Here is a 20,429-nt window from a genome sequence, read left to right as displayed (position 1 = left end):
CTCTTTTCCTCCTCTTAATCAAGTCTCTTCACATAAGTATCTACAACTTAATTTCTAATTGCCGAGAGTTGGTTTATAATTGTGTATGAATTTTTGAGATAACAAGGCAGCGTATAGCTTTCAAAATGAATTTTTAGAAGAAGTTGAATGAAAATTAATTCTTTCATAAGAAAGTCACAAGGAATTCTTGAAAGCAAGGGTCATTAAGGTGAGAGCAGGAAGTATTCCTTCATTCACTCATTCATTCATACATTTATTTACACACAATGCCTCCTGAGGTATGGACTCACATATATATGGATTAACATTGAAAAGTTAGTCATATGGTGGAAAATGAAGAAAGAAAACAATGCCCATGGACAAAGAGCTCACATAGGTCTTTGATTAACAGTATCAGGGATGAACCTCAGGAAACAAAGCCCTCCCTCTCCTGGTTCCTCTATCCATATCTATTCAGGAGAAAGCCAGGACTTGAAGGAAACAGAGTGTTTTATCGTAGAGCTCCTCCTGGCTTGTGGTGGTATGGGGAAATATGTGATCATAAGCTGTTGAAGATCTAAGTATCCTTCCCCTGAGTTTGGGGATGAATAGGAAAGACATCCAGGCTCCAACCATTTTTCTTCTCTTCTAAGGAACTAAAGGGAAATCCAGCTTCCTGGATTTCTTGCTTCCTTGAAAACCTTGCGATGAACAGACATAACTCTCAAAGGGCATCCATCCACTCTTTTCCCAAGATAAGTCATATTCAAGAAAGAAAAGAGGGGCTATGTGATCTTGTTTCAGTTTTCCCAATTTCAACATTATTTCTGAGAAATACTTTAAAGAAAAATCTTAATCCAGAAGCACCACTCCAGGACAAATCATCCACATAGACCCACTCTGTGTCACAAATCTTCAGAGGACCTAGGGCATGAATGCCTCTTCATTCTCTTTTCCTCATCTGAACTTCAGTCATGCTCCAAGTGATTTCTAATGTCATATGTCATATTCAACATTTTATTAAAACATGAAGAGCAGAGGCAGTGCATCAGTGTGTGAGATCAGTTTCGAAATTAAATGATAGGGTTTGCATAATCCCAAATCCTGGCTCTGTGATGCTAAGCAAGATATAATTTCTCAGAGTCCTATGTTCTTTATTTGAGAAATGGGGATAATAATTATACTTAGTTCTGAAGGCTGTTGTTTGGTTTAAAAGAGATCATTATGTAAAGTGTCTACTGCAATGCATAGGCCATAGCAAGAGCAGCTTAACAACAGATCATCATTATTTTGTAAAAATTTAAATTCAATTAGCCAACATATAGTCCATCATTGGTTTCTGATGTAGTGCTCAACGATACATCAGTTACATATAACACCAGTGCTCATCACATCACATCCCCTCCTTAATGCCCATCACCCAGTTACCCCATCCTCCCATCCACCTTCCCTTCTACAACCCTCAGTTTGTTTCCCAGAGTCAAGTGTCTCTCATGTTTAGTCTCCCTCTCTGATTTCCTCCTATTCATTTTTCCCTCCCTTCCCCTATGGTCTTTATTATTCATAAATTCAAGTAAAGCCATCTTCCCTTAGTTCCATTTTCATCCCCCAAATCACCAAGCTTAATGTATGCATTGTAGATGTTCAATAAATATATGCTGCATGGATAAACTATGAAAAGCATGTCATTACACTTTTGTCATTTTCTCTTTCACTTTTGAGATGATTTCATGATCAAATCACCTATTTAAGAACCCTCATGGAAAACTTGGTAACCAACATTAGGGCTGCAATGAGGAAAACATCCTGTCACTCAGGAACATCACACGTAGAAGGCTACAACAAACACATTTAGGGCTAGTTTTCCACTTTTATCTGGTAGAGGGCTTTGGAATCTGTGTGCAAATGACGACTTTGGAGAATTTTATGATAGCTGTACTTCTGTCATTTTAATGGTGCTTTCCAGGATCTATAATAGATGTATTATTATCTATTAATGTAATAGATCTAATACATATCTAATATTAGTATTAGACTAATTTTATATTCCTATTAATAGATATAATAAATTTATAATAGAGTTATCCATAGGTCATGAATTCTTAGTGCTGGAGAGGACCTCAGAAATTGCCTAGTTCAGTCTTCTGTTAGATACTCGAATCTTCCATACAATATCTGAACATCAGGTCACCTTCAAAGCCTAGAGAATGCCATTACCTTCTGAATTGCTTGCTTCATTGTTGGATGGTCTCGTTCCCTAAAAGATTTTTCTGATGGTGACTGAATCCTGCTTCTGTAACTTCTACTTTTCATTCTGTTCTATCCCAGTGGGACATTTCTCCATGAAACACTTCAGGAAGTAAGAGCTCTTATCACGTAGCTCTAAACTGTCTTCCCAATTTGCTTTTGGTATTCCTTGAACGACATGTTTTTGATATGTCTCACAATTTTAACCCTGGAAATGCTCTCATTTTAAATAACTTAATTAAAAGTTTACTGCATGGGACAGATCACAGAGATGGCCGAGTTTAAAAAGATCTGGATATCTCCTATCAGTCCATTGGCTGCCTTATTCTTCAGTCTAACCAAAATTAGATTAATCCACTTGTTGTTTGTGTTTGTTTGTTCTGATAGTCTCCTTAGCTTGAATGCTAAAACTCTAACTATATATTTTTTTAATTTTTAGAGAAGAACATGTTCAGCACTGTTTTTTTTTAAATTTAGATTCAATTAGCCAACATATAGTAGATCATTAGTTGCATATGCAATGTTCAATAATTTATCAGTTGTGTATACATCATCATTCCTTTAACATTGGTTCCTTGCTCTAGTCTGTTGAGGTTGACATTTTAAAAAATCTTCAATTTGTGGCTCTACATCTGAACTATCCTTTCTGAAATACCTCACCGTTATATTGTATGGGTTAAGCCCCACATACAATTGTGATCAAAATGGCAGAGTTGTGCCAAGCAGTTGCATATACTAAAGAGAGACAGATAACGAATCTGCTGTATTATATTTGCATATATGACTTATAATATACTATATATATATTACATGTATGTCATTATATTTATGTGAATAAACTGTGATTAAGTGCGAAAGGAGAAGTGTGTTATACGATTGTGCACCATGTGGCTCTGGCATAGTTTGTAATTGGGGATTCTGAAATGGCTTCCTAGAGGAAGTCATCTTTAAGCTTAGACCTGAAACGCAGGCATTAGCTAGGAGAAGAGAGGTAGGCAGAGTAATGGGGTCCACATTCTGAAGAGATGAAATAGTGGATTTTATGGTTGGAAGCAAGTGAAACTTATTATATCCACATATCATCACCTTGTGATTCCAAGTTGTTACTAAACATGGGCATAGAACAGAGGCAAGGTAAGAGCACTTCAGTGTGATCCCCAGAAATCTGCGCAGGCTGGCATCTGTTAATGAATCCACACCTGCCTCAGTGTCTCCAAGTCACATCTCACATCATGTCTGCATCTTCCTTCCTGTCTCTCCAGCTAGGCCAGTCTCACGTGGCCAAAGTGTCATGGGAAAACTTGTCTGTGTGCATTCTGGAAATACAAGGAGTTTATACTGGAGTGGTTCTCAAATTGTTGAGTTAGAAGATTGTATAAAATAAGGAGGTTACAACTTTTGTATCAACATGGATGGGACTGGAAGAGATTATGCTGAGGGAAATAAGTCAAGCAGAGAGAGTCAATTATCATACGGTTTCACTTATTTGTGGAGCATAACAAATAACGCGGAGGACATGGGGAGATGGAGAGGAGAAGGGAGTTGAGGGAAATTGGAAGGGGAGATGAACCATGAGAGACTATAGATTCTGAAAAACAGTCTGAGCATTTTGAAGGGGCAGGGGGTGGGAGGTTGGGGGAGCCAGGTGGTGGGTATTATGGAGGGCACATATGGCATGGAGCACTGGGTGTGGTGCATAAACAATGAATTCTGTTACACCTAAAGGAAATTAATAAAAAAAAAATAAGGAGGTTAGCAGATTTGGCAATACCAGACCGAGGTAGAATATCAATCTATTATTATAGCAATGTCACCAGGGCAGATTAACTCACATTAATTTCTCTTTCCACATATTTAGAAGATGTAAATAATAATATTCACCTAACAGAGCTGTGATGAAATTAACTGGGATAAAGTATTTAGAACACTTGGTTTGATGTGTAAAACCTACTAAGTTGCATAATAAATGTTAATTCTTCTCTCCTTTCTTTGAATCTATTAAAGGGAAGATATTAATAATACCTCCTTCATAGCAGAAGATTAAATGAAGCACCTTACAGGAAAAGGGTTTTTATTAGTTCTTAAACCTTATCCAAATTTACATTACCCATCCTTTCAATATTATTTAGGCTAAGATTAGTTATTATTGTTTTGATCAGAAGAACAGGCCTTCCAAGGGAATTCAGAGAAACACTGAATGCTGTGGGTTGAATGAGCTCTAAAATCCTAGAGTCTCTACTTGTAAAGCCATTACTTGCTTTTCTAGCCTAGTGTCAGTGAGTGCCTGGTATGTTGTGATTCTAGAAGAAGGGAGCAAAAGACTTCCTCTTACCTTTACCATGTGAAGGGAAAGGGGTGTGTGGAGCCAGTCTCCTCCGTTATGTTCATTAGGGATAGAAGCCAGCAGATGAGGTCTGACTGCTCTGGTGGAGAGGGAGAGGAGGACCATGAGCCTGGAGAGGATGCCTCTTGGGACAGAGGCTTTAGTAACCTTCCCCACAAAGACCATGGCAAGAGTAAATTGCTCTGCTATCTTACCCATAAGTTCCATCTCCCAGGAGGGTAGTTGGACGGTTGTTGGATCTCCCCTGTTACCAGGTAATGAGTCCAAACTAAACCTATCCTTGCTCTTGGGATCTCTTGTCAATGGGAGATCTGAGGTATTCTTGTCAAAATGAAGACCAGTATTAAACCCTTAATCAACATTCTCAGCATCCAATGTAATTTCCTAAGAAATAGCAGGCTTACTAATGAAGGTCATTTATTTCTCCTGCTTCAAAGATTTGAGTCTCACCAGACTGTCATAGCTGGGCCAGCCCAAGTCTCAAATTATTATTGCCCTGGGGAACCAAGACTGTATTTTATATTTCATATAAGAAAGGGGGCCTTGGTAACCTTGGTTTTATATAAAAGGATGAATTGAGGGGGACACTGGGGAGACATTTAACTTTCTTGTTACTTTTTAAATAATTCCCTTAGGGTGATCTTCCAGGATTTGAAGAAACCATATGTTTTCACTCAACGTACTATACAGACTTTATAGGTTTGATTATATCCCTGCTTGGATATACTTTGCCATCTTAAACTTGCAAAATTTTAATATCTTTACCCTTACTGCATTTCTCTTTCCCTTGTCTCCATGAGTCTGTTATATCTTTCACAATGGAACATTCACTGGATATATTCTTTTTGGTAGCTGACAATTATAGACCTAGGGTTCACTCATTTAGAGTTTGGTTCATCACTGATTGACTGATTAAACTAGTATTTATGGAATGGGATATGCTCATCATGTCTAAGTCTGGGCACAAAGAAGGATAAGACAAACAAGATTCCTGCATTCATGGAGCTTCCATTGTTGCTAGTGAAACAGACAATAAACACAGTAAATAAGTGAGTTGGATATTATGAGAGAGTGATGAGTCCTATGAAGAAAATAGAACAGGTTAAAGGGATAGTTAGTGATTAAAGGAGGAAGGTCATCAAAATCCTCTTCTTTGAGGAGGTGACATTTGACCTGAAACGTAAATGAGGAGAATAAGTTAGCCATGAAATTTGGGAGAAAAGCAATTCCAATGGAGGGAAATGCAATGGAAGTAAAGAACCCCAAGCTGGGGGGAGAAAAAGAACAACTCAGCATGCCTAAAATAAAAAATGCTGAAAGTTAAGCATATCCAAGCATGAGGATATTGGAAATCCTATCATCCAGAGGCTTTCGTTAAGAATATGAGATGCAGAGAAGTGACCTGATTTGCATAGCGTCCAACAAGTCAGTGGCAAAAATAGGACTAACTTGGTTCTTTGGATTTCCTGTAATAATGTGCACTGACTATTGAGCTTGAAAACCCAGTGGCTCTTCAGGATCCCAAGGGAAGTGAGTACAGATTAAGGATCTATTTTTAAAAAGAATGTCACATTGCTTTCAATGACTCCTTAGACCAAGGATTTAATTTTTTCTAAAGATTAAAACTAATCAGACTGAGAATTTTTTGAAATTCCATATATTTCTAAGACCTAGATAACTGTATTATTTTGAAGTAATATTTTATGAGTTTCTAGTGAATGAAAAGCTGTTAAAAGGATTTCCTCACAGTTTTCTAATATAGAAACATAAATAATACCAGTGAGATTTGACGTTATATTGGACTCTTTTTTTGGTCATTTCCTGGGCCTTAGCAGTCAGTTTTATGTCTTAACCTGACTAGGCCACAGTTCCTAAGTATTTGGGCAAACACCAATTCTGGATGTTACTTGGGAAAGTTTTTTTTTAGTTGAGATTAACAATTAAATCAGGAGGGTTTCAGTAAAGCAGACTACCAACCATTATGTGGGTGGGCCTCATTTAATTAGTTGAAAGCCTTTGGAGAAAAAAGATTGAGGTTCCCGGAGGAAGAGGGAATTCTGCCTCTAGACTGACTTCCCATTCAAACTGTAGTATCAATGCTTCCCTAGGTCTTCAGCCTGCTGGCCTACGTGCAGATTTTGGACTTAACAGACCCAAATTGCATGAGCCAATTCCATAAAATAACTTTTTTTTGTCCCTCTCTCTCTCTCCATGCAACCTATTGGTTCTACTTCTTGGAGAACCCTGATTAATACAGCTTTGATACCAAGAGGAACAGAATATTAAGGATGAGTTTTCTGAATTCGTTCTGGGATTTGTGGAATTGGTTCTCCAATTTGATTATATATTTTCATTGGATTTATTTATTAATTTATTTTACTGTAAAAAAAGTTTTTTTTTTTTTAATGTAGTATTCCAGGTGCCTGGGTGGCTCAGTGGGTTGGGCTTCTGCCTTCAGCTCGGGTCATGGTCTCAGGGTCCTGGGATCAAGTCATGCATCGGGCTGTCTGCTCAGTGGGGAGCCTGCTTCCCCTCTATCTCTGCCTGTCTCTCTGCCTACTTGTGATCTCCCTCTCTGTCAAATAAATAAAATCTTTGAAAAAAATGTAGTGTTCCATGATTCATTTTTTCCATGTAATACCCAGCACTCCATGTAATATGTAGCCTCCTTAATACCCATCATCTGGCTACCCCATCCACTCACCCCCCCCCCCACACACCTCTAAAACTCTCAGTTTGTTTCCTGGAGTCCATAGTCTCTCATGGTTCATCTCCCCTTCTGATTTCAGCAACCCTTCATTTTTTTCTTCTTTCTCTGAATGTCCTTCATGCTATTCCTTATGCTCCACAAATATGTGAAACCATGTGACAATTGTCTTTCTCTGCCTGACTTATTTCACTCAGCATAATCCCCTCCAATTCTATCTATGTTGATGCAAATGTTGGGTATTCATCCTTTCTGATGGCTGAGTAATATTCCATTGTATATATGGACCACATCTTTTTTACCCATTCATCTGTGATGAGTATCTCTGCTCCTTCCACCATTTGGCTATTGTCGATATTCCTGCTATGAACATTGGGGTCCATATGGCCCTTCTTTCACTACATCTGTATCTTTGGGGGTAAATAGCCAGTAGTGCAATTTCTGGGTCACAGGGTAGCTCTAATTTTAATTTTTTGAGGAACCTCCCCACTGTTTTCCAAAGGGGCTGCACCAACTTGTGTTCCCACTAACAGTGTAAGAGGGTTCCCCTTTCTCCACAGCCTCTCCAACATTTGATGTTTCTTGCCTTGTCAATTTTTGCCATTTTAACTGGTGTAAGGTGTTATCTCAATGTCATTGTGATTTGAATTTTTCTAATGTCTAATGATGTTGATCATTTCTTCATGTGTCTGTTAGCCATCTGTAAGGCTTTTTGGAGAAGTGTCTGTTCATGTCTTTTGCCCATTTTTTTATTTGATTATCTGTTTTTTGGGTGTTGAGTTTGAGGAGTTCTTCATACATCTTGTATATCAGCCCTTTATCTGTAGTGTCATTTGCAAATATCTTCTCCCATTCTGTGGGTTGTCTCTTTGTTTTGTTGACTGTTTCCTTTGTTGTGCAGATGCTTTTGATCCTGATGAAGTCCCAAAAGTTCATTTTCATTTTTGTTTCCCTTGCTTTTGAAAATGTATTTTGAAAGAACTGGCTGTGTCCAATGTTGAAAAGGTTACTGCCTATATAAAGGTACTAATGACTCTGCTTCTATTATAAAGAGAACACTGAGAGTCTGTGGTGTGATGCAGCAATAGAGATATGCAAAATATCACCACGGGATACATCTAAAGCAGTATTTATAGTGCCCGGGTTTTGGGTGACCATGCATATATCTTCAAATATTTTTGTCAAAGTGATAAATATAGTAAGACTGGCTGGTTGCTTCTTTTTTAAAAGATTATATTTATTTATTTGACACAGAAGGAGAGACAGTGCAAACAGCAGGAGTGGCACGCAGAGGGAGAGGGAGAAGCAGGCTCTCTGCTGAGCAGGAGGCCCCATGTGGGGCTCAATCCCAGGACTCTGGGACCATGACCTGAGCTGAAGGCAGACACTTAACTGACTGAGCCACCCAGGCACCCAGTTTTTTCCACGACACTCGATATCCCACTCTTGTTTTCCCAAACCTAGGGATCTTATGTTCAAAATCTGGCAGTTTACTCTCAACATGTGTTAGTTCTCAGAGTAAACTGACTCTGCTCCACCTTTCCTGATCTACTCATACATTCCTGGATTGAAATGTGGGAACATAGACTAGACCCACCCACAGGGACCTTGTAATATGTGAAAGAGGCTTAATGAAGGAAACAGGCACATTGACCAGGCAGTTACTTGTCACACTTTAAGAGAAACACAAGAATAAGGCCTATGAGGTGAAACATCCTTATGAACATTCTTCGAGGACTCGGTTAATACCATTGCTCCTCAAGAGGAGGCTTCAAGGATAATGATGTTGCTTCAGAGGAAATGTAGACTTTTAATTTGTGGCTAAGTGAACAGTAGCCTACGGTATCCCTGTCCAGTTTTCAGAGTTTTCATCTCAAAGAACTTTAAAAAAATGAAAATGAACTGTAGCAAAAAAGACGTGTTAGGAACAGAATTCATGAAACTCCAAACTTTGGAGAAATCAATGATCCCCGGCATTTGTATGTAAGATTTCACTGTTGTTACGTGCTCAGGGACCTCTTTCAGTTCCCCCTAAAACTTTAAAGAGCTTCAGCTGTTCTTTGTTACTGATGGCCTTTTTCAGGGCACCTTTGACATCCTTGTTCCTAAGGGTGCAAATTAGTGGGTTGAGTACTGGGGTGATGAAGGTGTAGACCAGGGCAAACTGGCGGTCCTTGTCCTAGAAGGTGCTGGAGCCGGGACACAGGTAGACAAGGCTGCAACAGCCTTACTGCAGCAGGACCACAGTGAGGTGCAAGGAGTGGGTGGAGAAGGTCCAGCGGCAGCCCTGGGCAGAGCAGATGTGCAGAATGGCTGAGGTGATGAACACATAGGAGACACAGATAAGCAGGAAAGGGAATATAAGGGACTTGTAGCTCTTCTACCATGTCTGAGCGTTCCTACACCTACGTGTTGAGTTGTATGTCTACATATTGGTATGGTTTCTCTCAAATGAACGTATATTATTTGTATTCATGTTGTGATTATTAATTTTTATTAAATATTTTAAAAAATCTAATAAGTTGTTATAGAAATACAAATGATGAAAATTAACAATTGAATGCTTGATAATCGCAAGTTGCTAAAGATTTTTGTGGAATAACGTGTGAGTGGGACCACAAAGGAAGATGGGGAGGAAAATTTGGAATAATTTAATATTCGCATTTGACATGGGTCTAAATGTTCACTCTGTTGTTACAAAAGCCACACCTGGCATTAATACGTGATATCTGAGAAGAAAGGCTTTGATTTCAGGTGATACAAATTGGCTTTATATCAAAAGGTTAATGAATAAGTGCCCATTGGAAGATTTTAAGTTAAAGCAAAATGATTAAGGTAAGTACGTAGTTCATGGTTTGGATGTTAGGGTTCTCTCTTTCTATGAGTGTTGGTTACAAAGTACCCTTCCCTCAAAAAACCACCAAAATGAATGGGTGGATAATAAATAATACAGCAGTGAATATACCTAAGAAGTAACAGACAGGAACTTCTTGAAGAAAACTGCGAGGGTTGGCACCAATATGCCTCGATGGAAAAAGCCAACATTTCAGCGTTAATTGGCTTGAAGTACAATGTGATTTCTGTGTAATTCCTATCAAAATCCCTGGAGGAATAAACAAGGGAATGTTAACAAAATAAAGAGTGCTGCAATAGAACAAAATTTACATCATGAGTCATTAAAATATATCGCCAATGATTCTATGTTATAAAATATATCCTATGTTCTATCATAAATAAAAATGGTATTCATAGAGCAGTAGAACTGCAGCATACTGGAACACAAGGAACCATTAATAGTAGCCAAGTAACACTTATTGGGTCCAGCATTAATTTATGCACTTTATATTTTTAAAAAATAATTAAATTAAATTTCTGTGTGTGTGTTCCAAAATTCATTGTTTATGCACCATACCCAGCACTCCATGCAATACGTGCCCTCCTTAATACCCACCAACAGGCTCACCCAACTCCCTACTCTCCTCCTCTCCCAAACCCTCAGTTGCCCTTTACATTTCTTAATTCATTTCATAATAGGCTTCTAAAAAAGGACTCTTATATCTGCTTTATGGATGAGAAAATTGAGGCACAGAGAGGGTAAGTAACTTGCCCAAAGTCACACAGCTAGCAGCTGCTGGAATGAAAATTTGAACATGGTCTGGCTCCAGAGACTCTTGTCTTTTTTTCTTTTTTGTAAAGATTTCATTTATTTATTTGACAGACAGAGATCACAAGTAGGCAGAGAGGCAGGCAGAGAGAGAGAGAGGAAGAAACAAGCCCCCCGCTGAGCAGAAAGCCCGACGCGGGGCTCGATCCCAGGACCCTGAGACCACGACCCGAGCGGAAGGCAGAGTCTCAACCCACTGAGCCACCCAGGCGCCCCCAGAGACTCTTGTCTTAATCACTGTGTTACACTACCTCTGTCTATTATGTGCATTAGTTTTATCATCTATAAAATGGATCTGAAAATACACGTACTTACCTCTCAGGTTTTTGTGAGACTCAAATGAATTATTTTGTAAAGTATTTAGAACAGTCCAGGCACAGAGTACACATTCAATGTATATTCACTATTGTCATTATTCAAATCAATTAGAGAGGACCAATTTCCTAATATGGACTTATGGCAATGGGCAAATCATTAAAAAAAAATGAACTTCCTAATGCATTACACATCAAAATTTATTTCTGATGGACTTGAGGGTCAAATATTTTAAAAACAGGAAGAAACCTACAAGGTAGTGTGGGTGAACACTTTTCAGACTTCCAAGTACAAATGATTTACAACAAATGAGCAGAATCCATAAAAATATTATGGATATTTTGACAATAAAAATGTAAAAGATCTGTGGGTCAAAAATACAATAAGCAAACTGAATAGGAAATGAAATTTCATATAATCCACCAAAAATAAACTCCTCATTAGAAAAACCAATAGAGGATCTGAACAGGCAATTCAAAAAAGAAATATGCTAATAATGAAAAACATGCAAATTCAACTTAATTAATATTCAAATAGATAAACAATGAAACAAAATCAGGTAGTATTTTCTACTTACAAACTGACAGTGGTGGAAAAAAAGATAATCCCTGCTGTTGTTAAAGTTGTAAGGAGAGACACATCCCCAAATATTGCTAGTGGACGTGTAAGGTGCTGGAAGAATTGGTGACGTGCAATCTGGCAATATGTAAGAAAAGACTTAATAGATGCATACACTTTGCTTCAGCAATATAATTTTAAGGAATTTATTCTTATAAACTAGCCATGAGTCCATGCATAAAATTATGACAGTTTTCCGTATCATAGTGAAAAACTGTATCAACCAAAATATCGGTAATAGGAAAATGCTAAAATTAATTGTGGCATATCCATGTGACGGGACAAGCAGTTATTTGAAAACGATGTTGCAGAAAGACATTTAATAAGATCAGGAAGGCTCATGAAAAAGCAGATCAAAAAAAGGCATTACTGGGGCACCTGGGTGGCTCAGAGGGTTAAGCCTCTGACTTCAGCTCAGGTCATGATCCCAGGGTCCTGGGACTGAGCCCCATATTGGGTTCTCTGCTCAGCGGGGAGCCTGCTTCCCCCTCTCTCTCTGCCTGCCTCTCTGCCTACTTGTGATCTCTGTCTGTCAAATAAATAAAGTCTTTTTTAAAAAAGGCATTACATCATGATTCCATTAAAAATAATGAAATCTGTTCATAAAAATATAAAAGAACGTTTTTGAAAGTATTAATAATAAATATTGCAGAGTGAAAGGGATTGTGAATCTTTTTGTGTATGACTTATGCTTTTCTGTATTTACAAATTTTGCACTGAACATGTGCAATTTGGCAATCATATAGTAAATTAACATGTTTCCTTTATTCATTGGTGGTTCAATGTGGCGTTGGGAAGGAAAGCTGGTGGTGTCAATCACATGGAGTTTTGTAGTCAGTTAGATCTGGTTTTGAAATCCAGTCGCCTGTTTTGGTAATTTAATTTTATGTTAATTATGTAAGCTTTGGTTCGCTAATGTGTGCTTGGGGATGTGACTATGGAGGCTTACATGGAATTTATGATGATTAAATGCTTCAAATATATAATGTGTTTGGGACAGAACAAGTGTCCAATGATTGTAACTGCCCTCCCCTCTCTTTTCTCACAATGGTGAGTTTCCCTTGGATATTTACTCTTTGGTTCTTATCTCTTCTGGAGCTGATAGTGAGGTTCCTCTAGAGCTGAGTCTTTTCAGGCCTTGCAGTTGCTGTGCTAAACCGTGAATAATAAAAAGAGTAACAGAGAAAATAGGGGAAAATGAAGCATAACGAAAAAGAGATTTCAATAAAATATGCTTTTAAAAAAATTTTTATTTATTTATTTGTCAGAGAGAGAGAGAGAGACCACAAGCAGGGGGAGCAGCCAGCAGAGAGAAAGGGAGAGGCAGGCTCCCCACTAAGCAAGGAGCCTGACATGGGACTCCATCCCAGCACCCTGAGATCATGACCTGAGCTGAAGGCAGATGCTTAACAATTGAGCCACCCAGGCACCCCTGATGAACTAATTCTTAAACTGAGTTCCTTAGAACATGAGCTCTTCTGATGCTTCAGAAATGAGTTTTTATGAGCAAATTGAAAACATTCACACTTCCTCTCAAGATTTACAATGCATATTGGCACAACACAGTTCTGTGATGTCCTATTGTAAAGCAAATAGCTTCAATTCACCTGAAAAATTTCCAACTATTTTTACCATGGAATATTGCCACCCCCCCCCTCCACATAGCACCATTAAATTGTTTATGACTTAGGATTTAGCAGGGCTACTTGAAAAAAGTAAGTTTCATGCTATACTCTTTAAGATAGCCCTATGGAAAAAATAGTGGGAAAAAAAAAGGAAAAGGCTCATTTCATTATGGGTTTACACTTATTAGGTATATGATGCTGAGCAGTTCCATCATTCATCAGAGTTACCTTCCTACATCTGTGCAAGTGGATAGTAACATCCACTCTGATAACCCATTTTTTCCTGCAATTTAATATTGATATATATGAATGTTCTTCCCCAATAGTAACACATTATGAGAATTTCTGTCTCTTACTATTATTTTTTTTAAGATTTTATTCATTTATTTGACAGACAGATCACAAGTAGGCATAGAGGCAGGCAGAGAGAGAAGGGAGGAAGCAGGCTCCCTGCTGAGCAGAGAGCCCGATGCGAGGCTCGATCCCAAGATGCTAGGATCATGACCCGAGCCAAAGGCAGCGGCTTTAACCCACCGAGCTACCCAGGCGCCCCTCTTACTATTATTTTTAAAAATAAAATCAACCAAAGGAATTAAGTCTCTTGAGATGCTCTCTCACCACTTTGAAATTTGCTCCGTTCCATCAGCCACTTCAGGAAATTCACTAAAGAGAAGGTTAACTTTCTTGCTGAGACATTGAGTTCCCGCCATTGAAGATAAATGAGCTCTCCCAGAGACCTCACTGACTCTTACAGGGTAAAGTGGAATGAAGACCCATGAACTTCGGGTTGCAGGATTTCCTGGAGAAGACTGTGGTGTATGATACCTCCATAATGTCCAGATAAAAACAGAGAAGTGTCTTACATGCTAACATTCAGGAGAAGAGACACCACTTAGAAATTCACGATCAAGATGGAGCAGGAAGTGAGAGAGATATCCTTTGGAAGGATGATACTATGGAATAATCCTAACTCAAGTTCTGAATTTGAAGCCTGTCTCTTCCTTAATGATAGAAAATGGATTCTGTTACAGCCACTCCGAGTCCAGTCTTGCCTGAGTCAGATTGGTTAGTGTCCTTTATGAAATGTTTTTAAAATTAATGGGTCCCCAAAGAGGAGGTATTTCCCCAGTGGTTTCCCCTTAAACTGAACGATTCTAGAGAAAGAAATTGAGGAGAATTTCCCGAGTTGATCAACTAAGCAAGATGACTGGGCAAGTCTTCTATGTGGTCACTGTGGACAATGACACTCTGGGAATTCCATAAGGGGATCCTCGTTCCTTTCCTGTACCCACCAGGGAACTTTCCGATATTGTGTTCTGGACAACGTCCCAGTGAACATTGTTGAATGCACACGTTCTTTTCAGCCTGAGCTCAAGGTGCGTGTGCGATGCACAAATTCAGCACTAGCCTAGGCATCTGGGGATCTGGAGTCGAGTTCTGGCTGGTCTATAAATTGACTTTCTGTAATTTCTTATCTTATCTTGTGCCATATTTTATCTTATCTTATACCATTCTCTGTTGCTCTCTGTTTCACCCCATATCTCAGGTAACACAGCCTCCTTGCTATTTGTTTCACTGGACTCAGGGCACTGAGCACTTACTGTTCTCTTACTGTTCTGGGGAGAACACTGCTGGGGAGAACACTGGGGGATAGCACTAGATCATCTTTGATTAAATGTGTGGCCTCAGAAGCTGTATTGCCTGGTTTTGATCATGGGCTATGCCTCTTACCATTGTTTTTTTTTTTTTTCTCTTCTTGAACCCTCAGATAGTAATTTAAACTTTCTGTGCATTAGTTTCCTTATCTGTGAATTGGGGATAATAATGGTATTCCTCTCCTAAGGTTTTGGAAAGGATAAATGAACCAAACCATGTTAAGTGATCATGTAGGGTTCATCACCCTCATCACCATCATCATCACTAGCCCCCTCCTCCTCCATGATAAAATGAAGCAAAAATGAAGATCTAAGACTTGCTAGCATAGCTGCAAGACATTGGTAGCTTCCACTTTATTTATTTTATAATTTTAAAGATTTTATTCCCTTGAGAGAGAGAGCACTGAGGGAGAGGGAGAAGCAGACCCCTTCCCTGAGCAGGGAGCCCAATGCAGGGCTTGACCCCAGGACCGTGGGAACATGACCTGAGCCAAAGGGAGATGCTTACGAGACAGGGCCACCCAGGCACCCCTGTAGCTTCTACTTTCAATCTCTGGATCCACACACTGTATGAAGAAGCTGGTGCGGGACTCCTGAATGGTTTAACGCCAAGTGGAAAGAGAGTAAGGTGCAACCAACACCCAAAACATCAACAATGTGAATGAAATCATCTTAGATAATTCAGCCCCAGGCGAATTCCCAGCTGAATGCAATTATTTGTGACCCTAGCAAACACAGAACATGAGAACCATTCTGTTGAGCCCAGGGAAGCCATACCACATAATCGTGAGAATTAATAAGTAGTTATTGTTTCAAACAACTAGATTTTGGAACAGTTTGCCTTATAACAGTAATTACCTGATACTTGAGGTCAGTGGCATGAAAATACAGTTTGCCTGTAGGTCTCTCAGCTTCAGTCTTTACTAACAACTATAAGTTTTGTCTGCTTCATGTTTACAGGAAACTTAAGTTAGCTTTTTTCTTTATTTTAAGAGTGAGTTTATTTATTTATTTATTTATTTATTTATTTATGAGAGAGAATACATGGGCAAGCAGGGGAAGGGCAGAGGTAGAGAGAGAGAGAGAGAGAGAGAGATCTCAAGCCAATTCCCTACTGAGTGTGGAGGCCGATGTGGGTCTTGATCTAACAACCCTGAGATTGTGACCTGAGCCAAAACCAAAAGACAGATGCTACTGTTCAAGCACCCCTGTCCTCCAACCACCCCCCACCGCCCCAGTCTACAGTGTTCTGTTATAGCAGTCCAAACAGACTACAATATATGTATTCTGTTAATCATTTCTATAGGTTTAGGTAGAATGGGAAAGGTTTCCTTTAAAATCGTTACACTCATTATTACTATAAAAACTACAAATTAAAATACAATTCCCCAATCTCAAAGTATCTTAAATGGCTTAAATTTTTGGGAAATCTCAAAAAGAAGAAATTCTCTGAGGTAAATTTACCTTTCATTGTTTTTTTTTTCCAGATTTTATTTATTTATTTGACTGGCAGAGATCACAAGTAGGCAGAGAGGCAGGCAGAAAGAGAGGAGGAAGCAGGCTCCCTGTTGAGCAGAGAGCCTGATGTGGGGCTCAATCCCAGGAACCTGGGATCATGACCTGAGCTGAAGGCAGAGGCTTTAACCCACTGAACCACCCAGGCGTCCCACCTTTCATTGTTATGGTAATCCCCCTCAAGGCTGAAAGTGGTGTAGAACTAAAATGAACTCTGCTTGAGGAGCTCAGCTGAACATTCCAAGGGAGTGTAGAGAAGATGATGATGGGAACATCACCTGTGAAAATATTCTCTCCAATTCTTTTCCTTTATTTTACCTCTGTATACCCCAAATAATGACAGTACTAATAGTGGCAATAGTAAGACAATAATAATTGATATCATGTTTATAGGGCTTATTATAAAACCTGTATTAATTATTTGATCCTTAAATGGTAGGTTTTTTTATAATCTCCATTTGATTGAAAATAAAGTCAAGGCACAGAAGGTTTAAGTGATTTTTTTTATTCCTTGTCACACAGGTAGAAAGAGGCAATCTAGGGCCTGTGCTGTTCCATAAACCTTTTTCATTGCCTATCTGTAAACTTGCCTGATAACCAGTGCTTTAATTATATAAGTAATTAGGGATTATTGACTGTACAATATCACTGATAAATGAATTTGTTACTGAGATGTTAGTTACTACCTAAAATGCTAGATGACATAGAGAATGTTGAAAAATCCTAAACAGCTGACAAGATAACAAAATATTACTAGAAAAACAGGAATTCGGTAAGGCAAATGAGGATGGAAGCTACTTTTAACTCTTCCTGGAAAATAGAGCTTGGTTGGAGGACATGCATTGGGGGCAGAGGGTATGAACAATATTCTTTCATACATTAGTTGTTTAGCCCATACTTTATTATGTGGAAATTGGATTGTTAACATATCTTCATTTCTACACAAAATACTATATAAGAAACAATTTTGGGGTGCCTGGGTGTCTCAGTCACTTAAGCAGCTGCCTTTGGCTCAGGTCATGATCCCAGGTTCTTGAGATTGAGCCCCACATTGGGCCCCCTGTTCAGTGGGGAGCCTGCTTCTCCCTCTCCCTCTGTCTGCTATTCCTCCTGCTTGTGGTCTCTCTCTCTCTGTCAAATAAATAAATAAAATATTAAAAGAAATGAAAGAAAGAAACAATCTTTTTCTGGTTATGCTTTGTTTTCCCCTCTCAAGATCCTTTTCTTACCTGTCTTCTCCAAAAGGTTAATTTCTGGAAACTGAAACATTCAGTCTACTCTTTCCTCTTGCTTTCAGTTGGGTTTGGCCCACGGGAGACAGGCAAGGGTTGGAAGGGTACGAGCAGAGAGCGTTTGGGGGTATTTATCTCCGTGGTCTTTCCTTGCATGGCCATATTTCTGTCAACTGTTGCTTCTTCCCCCTAAAGCCACAGTTCCTACCAAGTGTTTTCTTTCAATAAAGTTGGCTCTTAGAGGTCTCTGATCATACTCTACCCTTATGTCTGTGAGGTATAGGGTTGATCATGGCTTCCTGCTGCTGCTCTAATGAAAGTATGTTGCTGCACATACCGGTTTATTTACTCATACTTCTATATACAATCTTTGTATATTTTTTTCTTTCAGCCAAAATTTATTGAATGAACCATCTCTTTCCAGCTGGTAACCTGAGATGCAGTGTTATACTTGTTACTTTCTATTGTTATGCTCATTTGTTAATTTCCTATCTAGAAGATAATTACTGAGTGAAATAGTAGAAGCCTTTTAAAGGTCTCTGGCACACATAGCTAAATGGTACCCAGATAATTTATACCATTTTAAAAAGCTTATTTTTTTGGATGCATTCCTAGAGACATATAAACTACCACAACTGAAACAGGAAGAAATAGAAAACCTGAACAGACCCTTAACCAGTAAGGAGATTGAAACAGTCATCAAAAATCTCCAAACAAACAAAAGCCCAGGGCCAGACAGCTTCCCAGGGGAATTCTACCAAATACTTAAAGAAGAACTAATTCCTATTCTCCTGAAACTGTTCCAAAAAATAGAAATGAAAGGAAAACTTCCAAACCCATTTTATGAGGCCAGCATCATCTTAATCCCAAAACCAGACAAGGATCCCATCAAAAAAGAGAATTACAGACCAATATCCTTGATGAACACAGATGCGAAAATTCTCACCAAAATACCGGCCAATAGGATTCAACAATACATTAAAAGGGTTATTCACCACGACCAAGTGGGATTTATTCCAGGGCTGCAAGGTTGGTTCAACATCCACAAATCCATCAATGTGATACAATACATTAATAAAAGAAAGAACAAGAACCATATGATACTCTCAATGGATGCTGAAAAAGCATTTGACAAAGTACAGCATCCTTTCCTGATCAAAACTTTTCAAAGTGTAGGGATACAGGGTACATACCTCAATGTCACCAAAGCCATCTATGAAAAACCCACTGCAAATATCATTCTCAATGGAGAAAAACTGAGAGCTTTTCCACTAAGGTCGGGATCATGGCAGAGATGTCCATTATCACCACTGCTATGCAACACAGTACTAGAACTTCTATCCTCAGCAATCAGCAACAAAAAGAAATTAAAGACATCCAAATCAGCAAAGAAGAAGTCAAACTCTCACTCTTTGCAGATGATATGATACTATATATGGAAAACCCAAAAGACTCCACTCCCAATCTGCTAGAACTTGTACAAGAATTTGGTAAACTGTCAGGATATAAAATCAATGAACAGAAATCAGTTGCATTTCTATACACCAACAACAAGACAGAGGAAAGAGAAATTAAGGAGTCAATCCCATTTACAATTGCACCCAAAACCATAAGATAGCTAGGAATAAACCTAACCAAAGAGACAAAGAATCTGTACCAGGAAACTATAAAGTACTCATGAAAGAAATTGAGGAAGACACAAAGAAATGGAAAAATGTTCTATGCTCATTGATTGGAAGAACAAATATTGTGAAAATGTCTATGCTACCTAAAGCAATCTACACATTTAATGCAATCCTTATCAAAATCCCATCCATTTTTTTCAAAGAAATGGAACAAATAATCCTAAAATTTGTATGGAACCAGAAAAGACCTTGAATAGCCAAAGGAATATTGAAAAAGAAAGCCAAAGTTGGTGGCATCACAATTCCAGACTTCAAGCTCTATTACAAAGCTGTCATCATCAAGACAGCATGGTACTGGCACAAAAATAGACACATAGATCAATGGAACAGAATAGAGAGCCCAGAAATAGACCCTCAAATCTATGGTCAACTAATTTTTGACAAAGCAGGAAAGAATGTCCAATGGAAAAAAGACAGCCTCTTCAATAAATGGTGTTGGGAAAATTGGATGGCCACATGCAGAAAAATGAAATTGGACCATTTCCTTATACCACACACAAAAATAAACTCAAAATGGATGAAAGACCTCAATGTGAGAAAGGAATCCATCAAAATCCTTGAGGAGAACACAGGCAGCAACCTCTTCAACCTCAGCCGCAGCAACTTCTTCCTAGGAACATCGCCAAAGGCAACAGAAGCAAGGGCAAAAATGAACTATTGGGATTTCATCAAGATCAAAAGCTTTTGCACAGCAAAGGAAACAGTTAACAAAACCAAAAGACAACTGACAGAATGGGAGAAGATATTTGCAAACAACATATCAGATAAAGGGCTAGTGTCCAAAATCTATAAAGAACTTAGCAAACTCAACACCCAAAGAACAAATAATCCAATCAAGAAATG

Source organism: Martes martes (genome assembly GCF_963455335.1).
Source record: "Martes martes genome assembly, chromosome: 10".
NCBI classification, from domain to species: Eukaryota; Metazoa; Chordata; class Mammalia; order Carnivora; family Mustelidae; genus Martes; species Martes martes.
Note: the sequence above shows the minus strand (reverse complement) of the source record.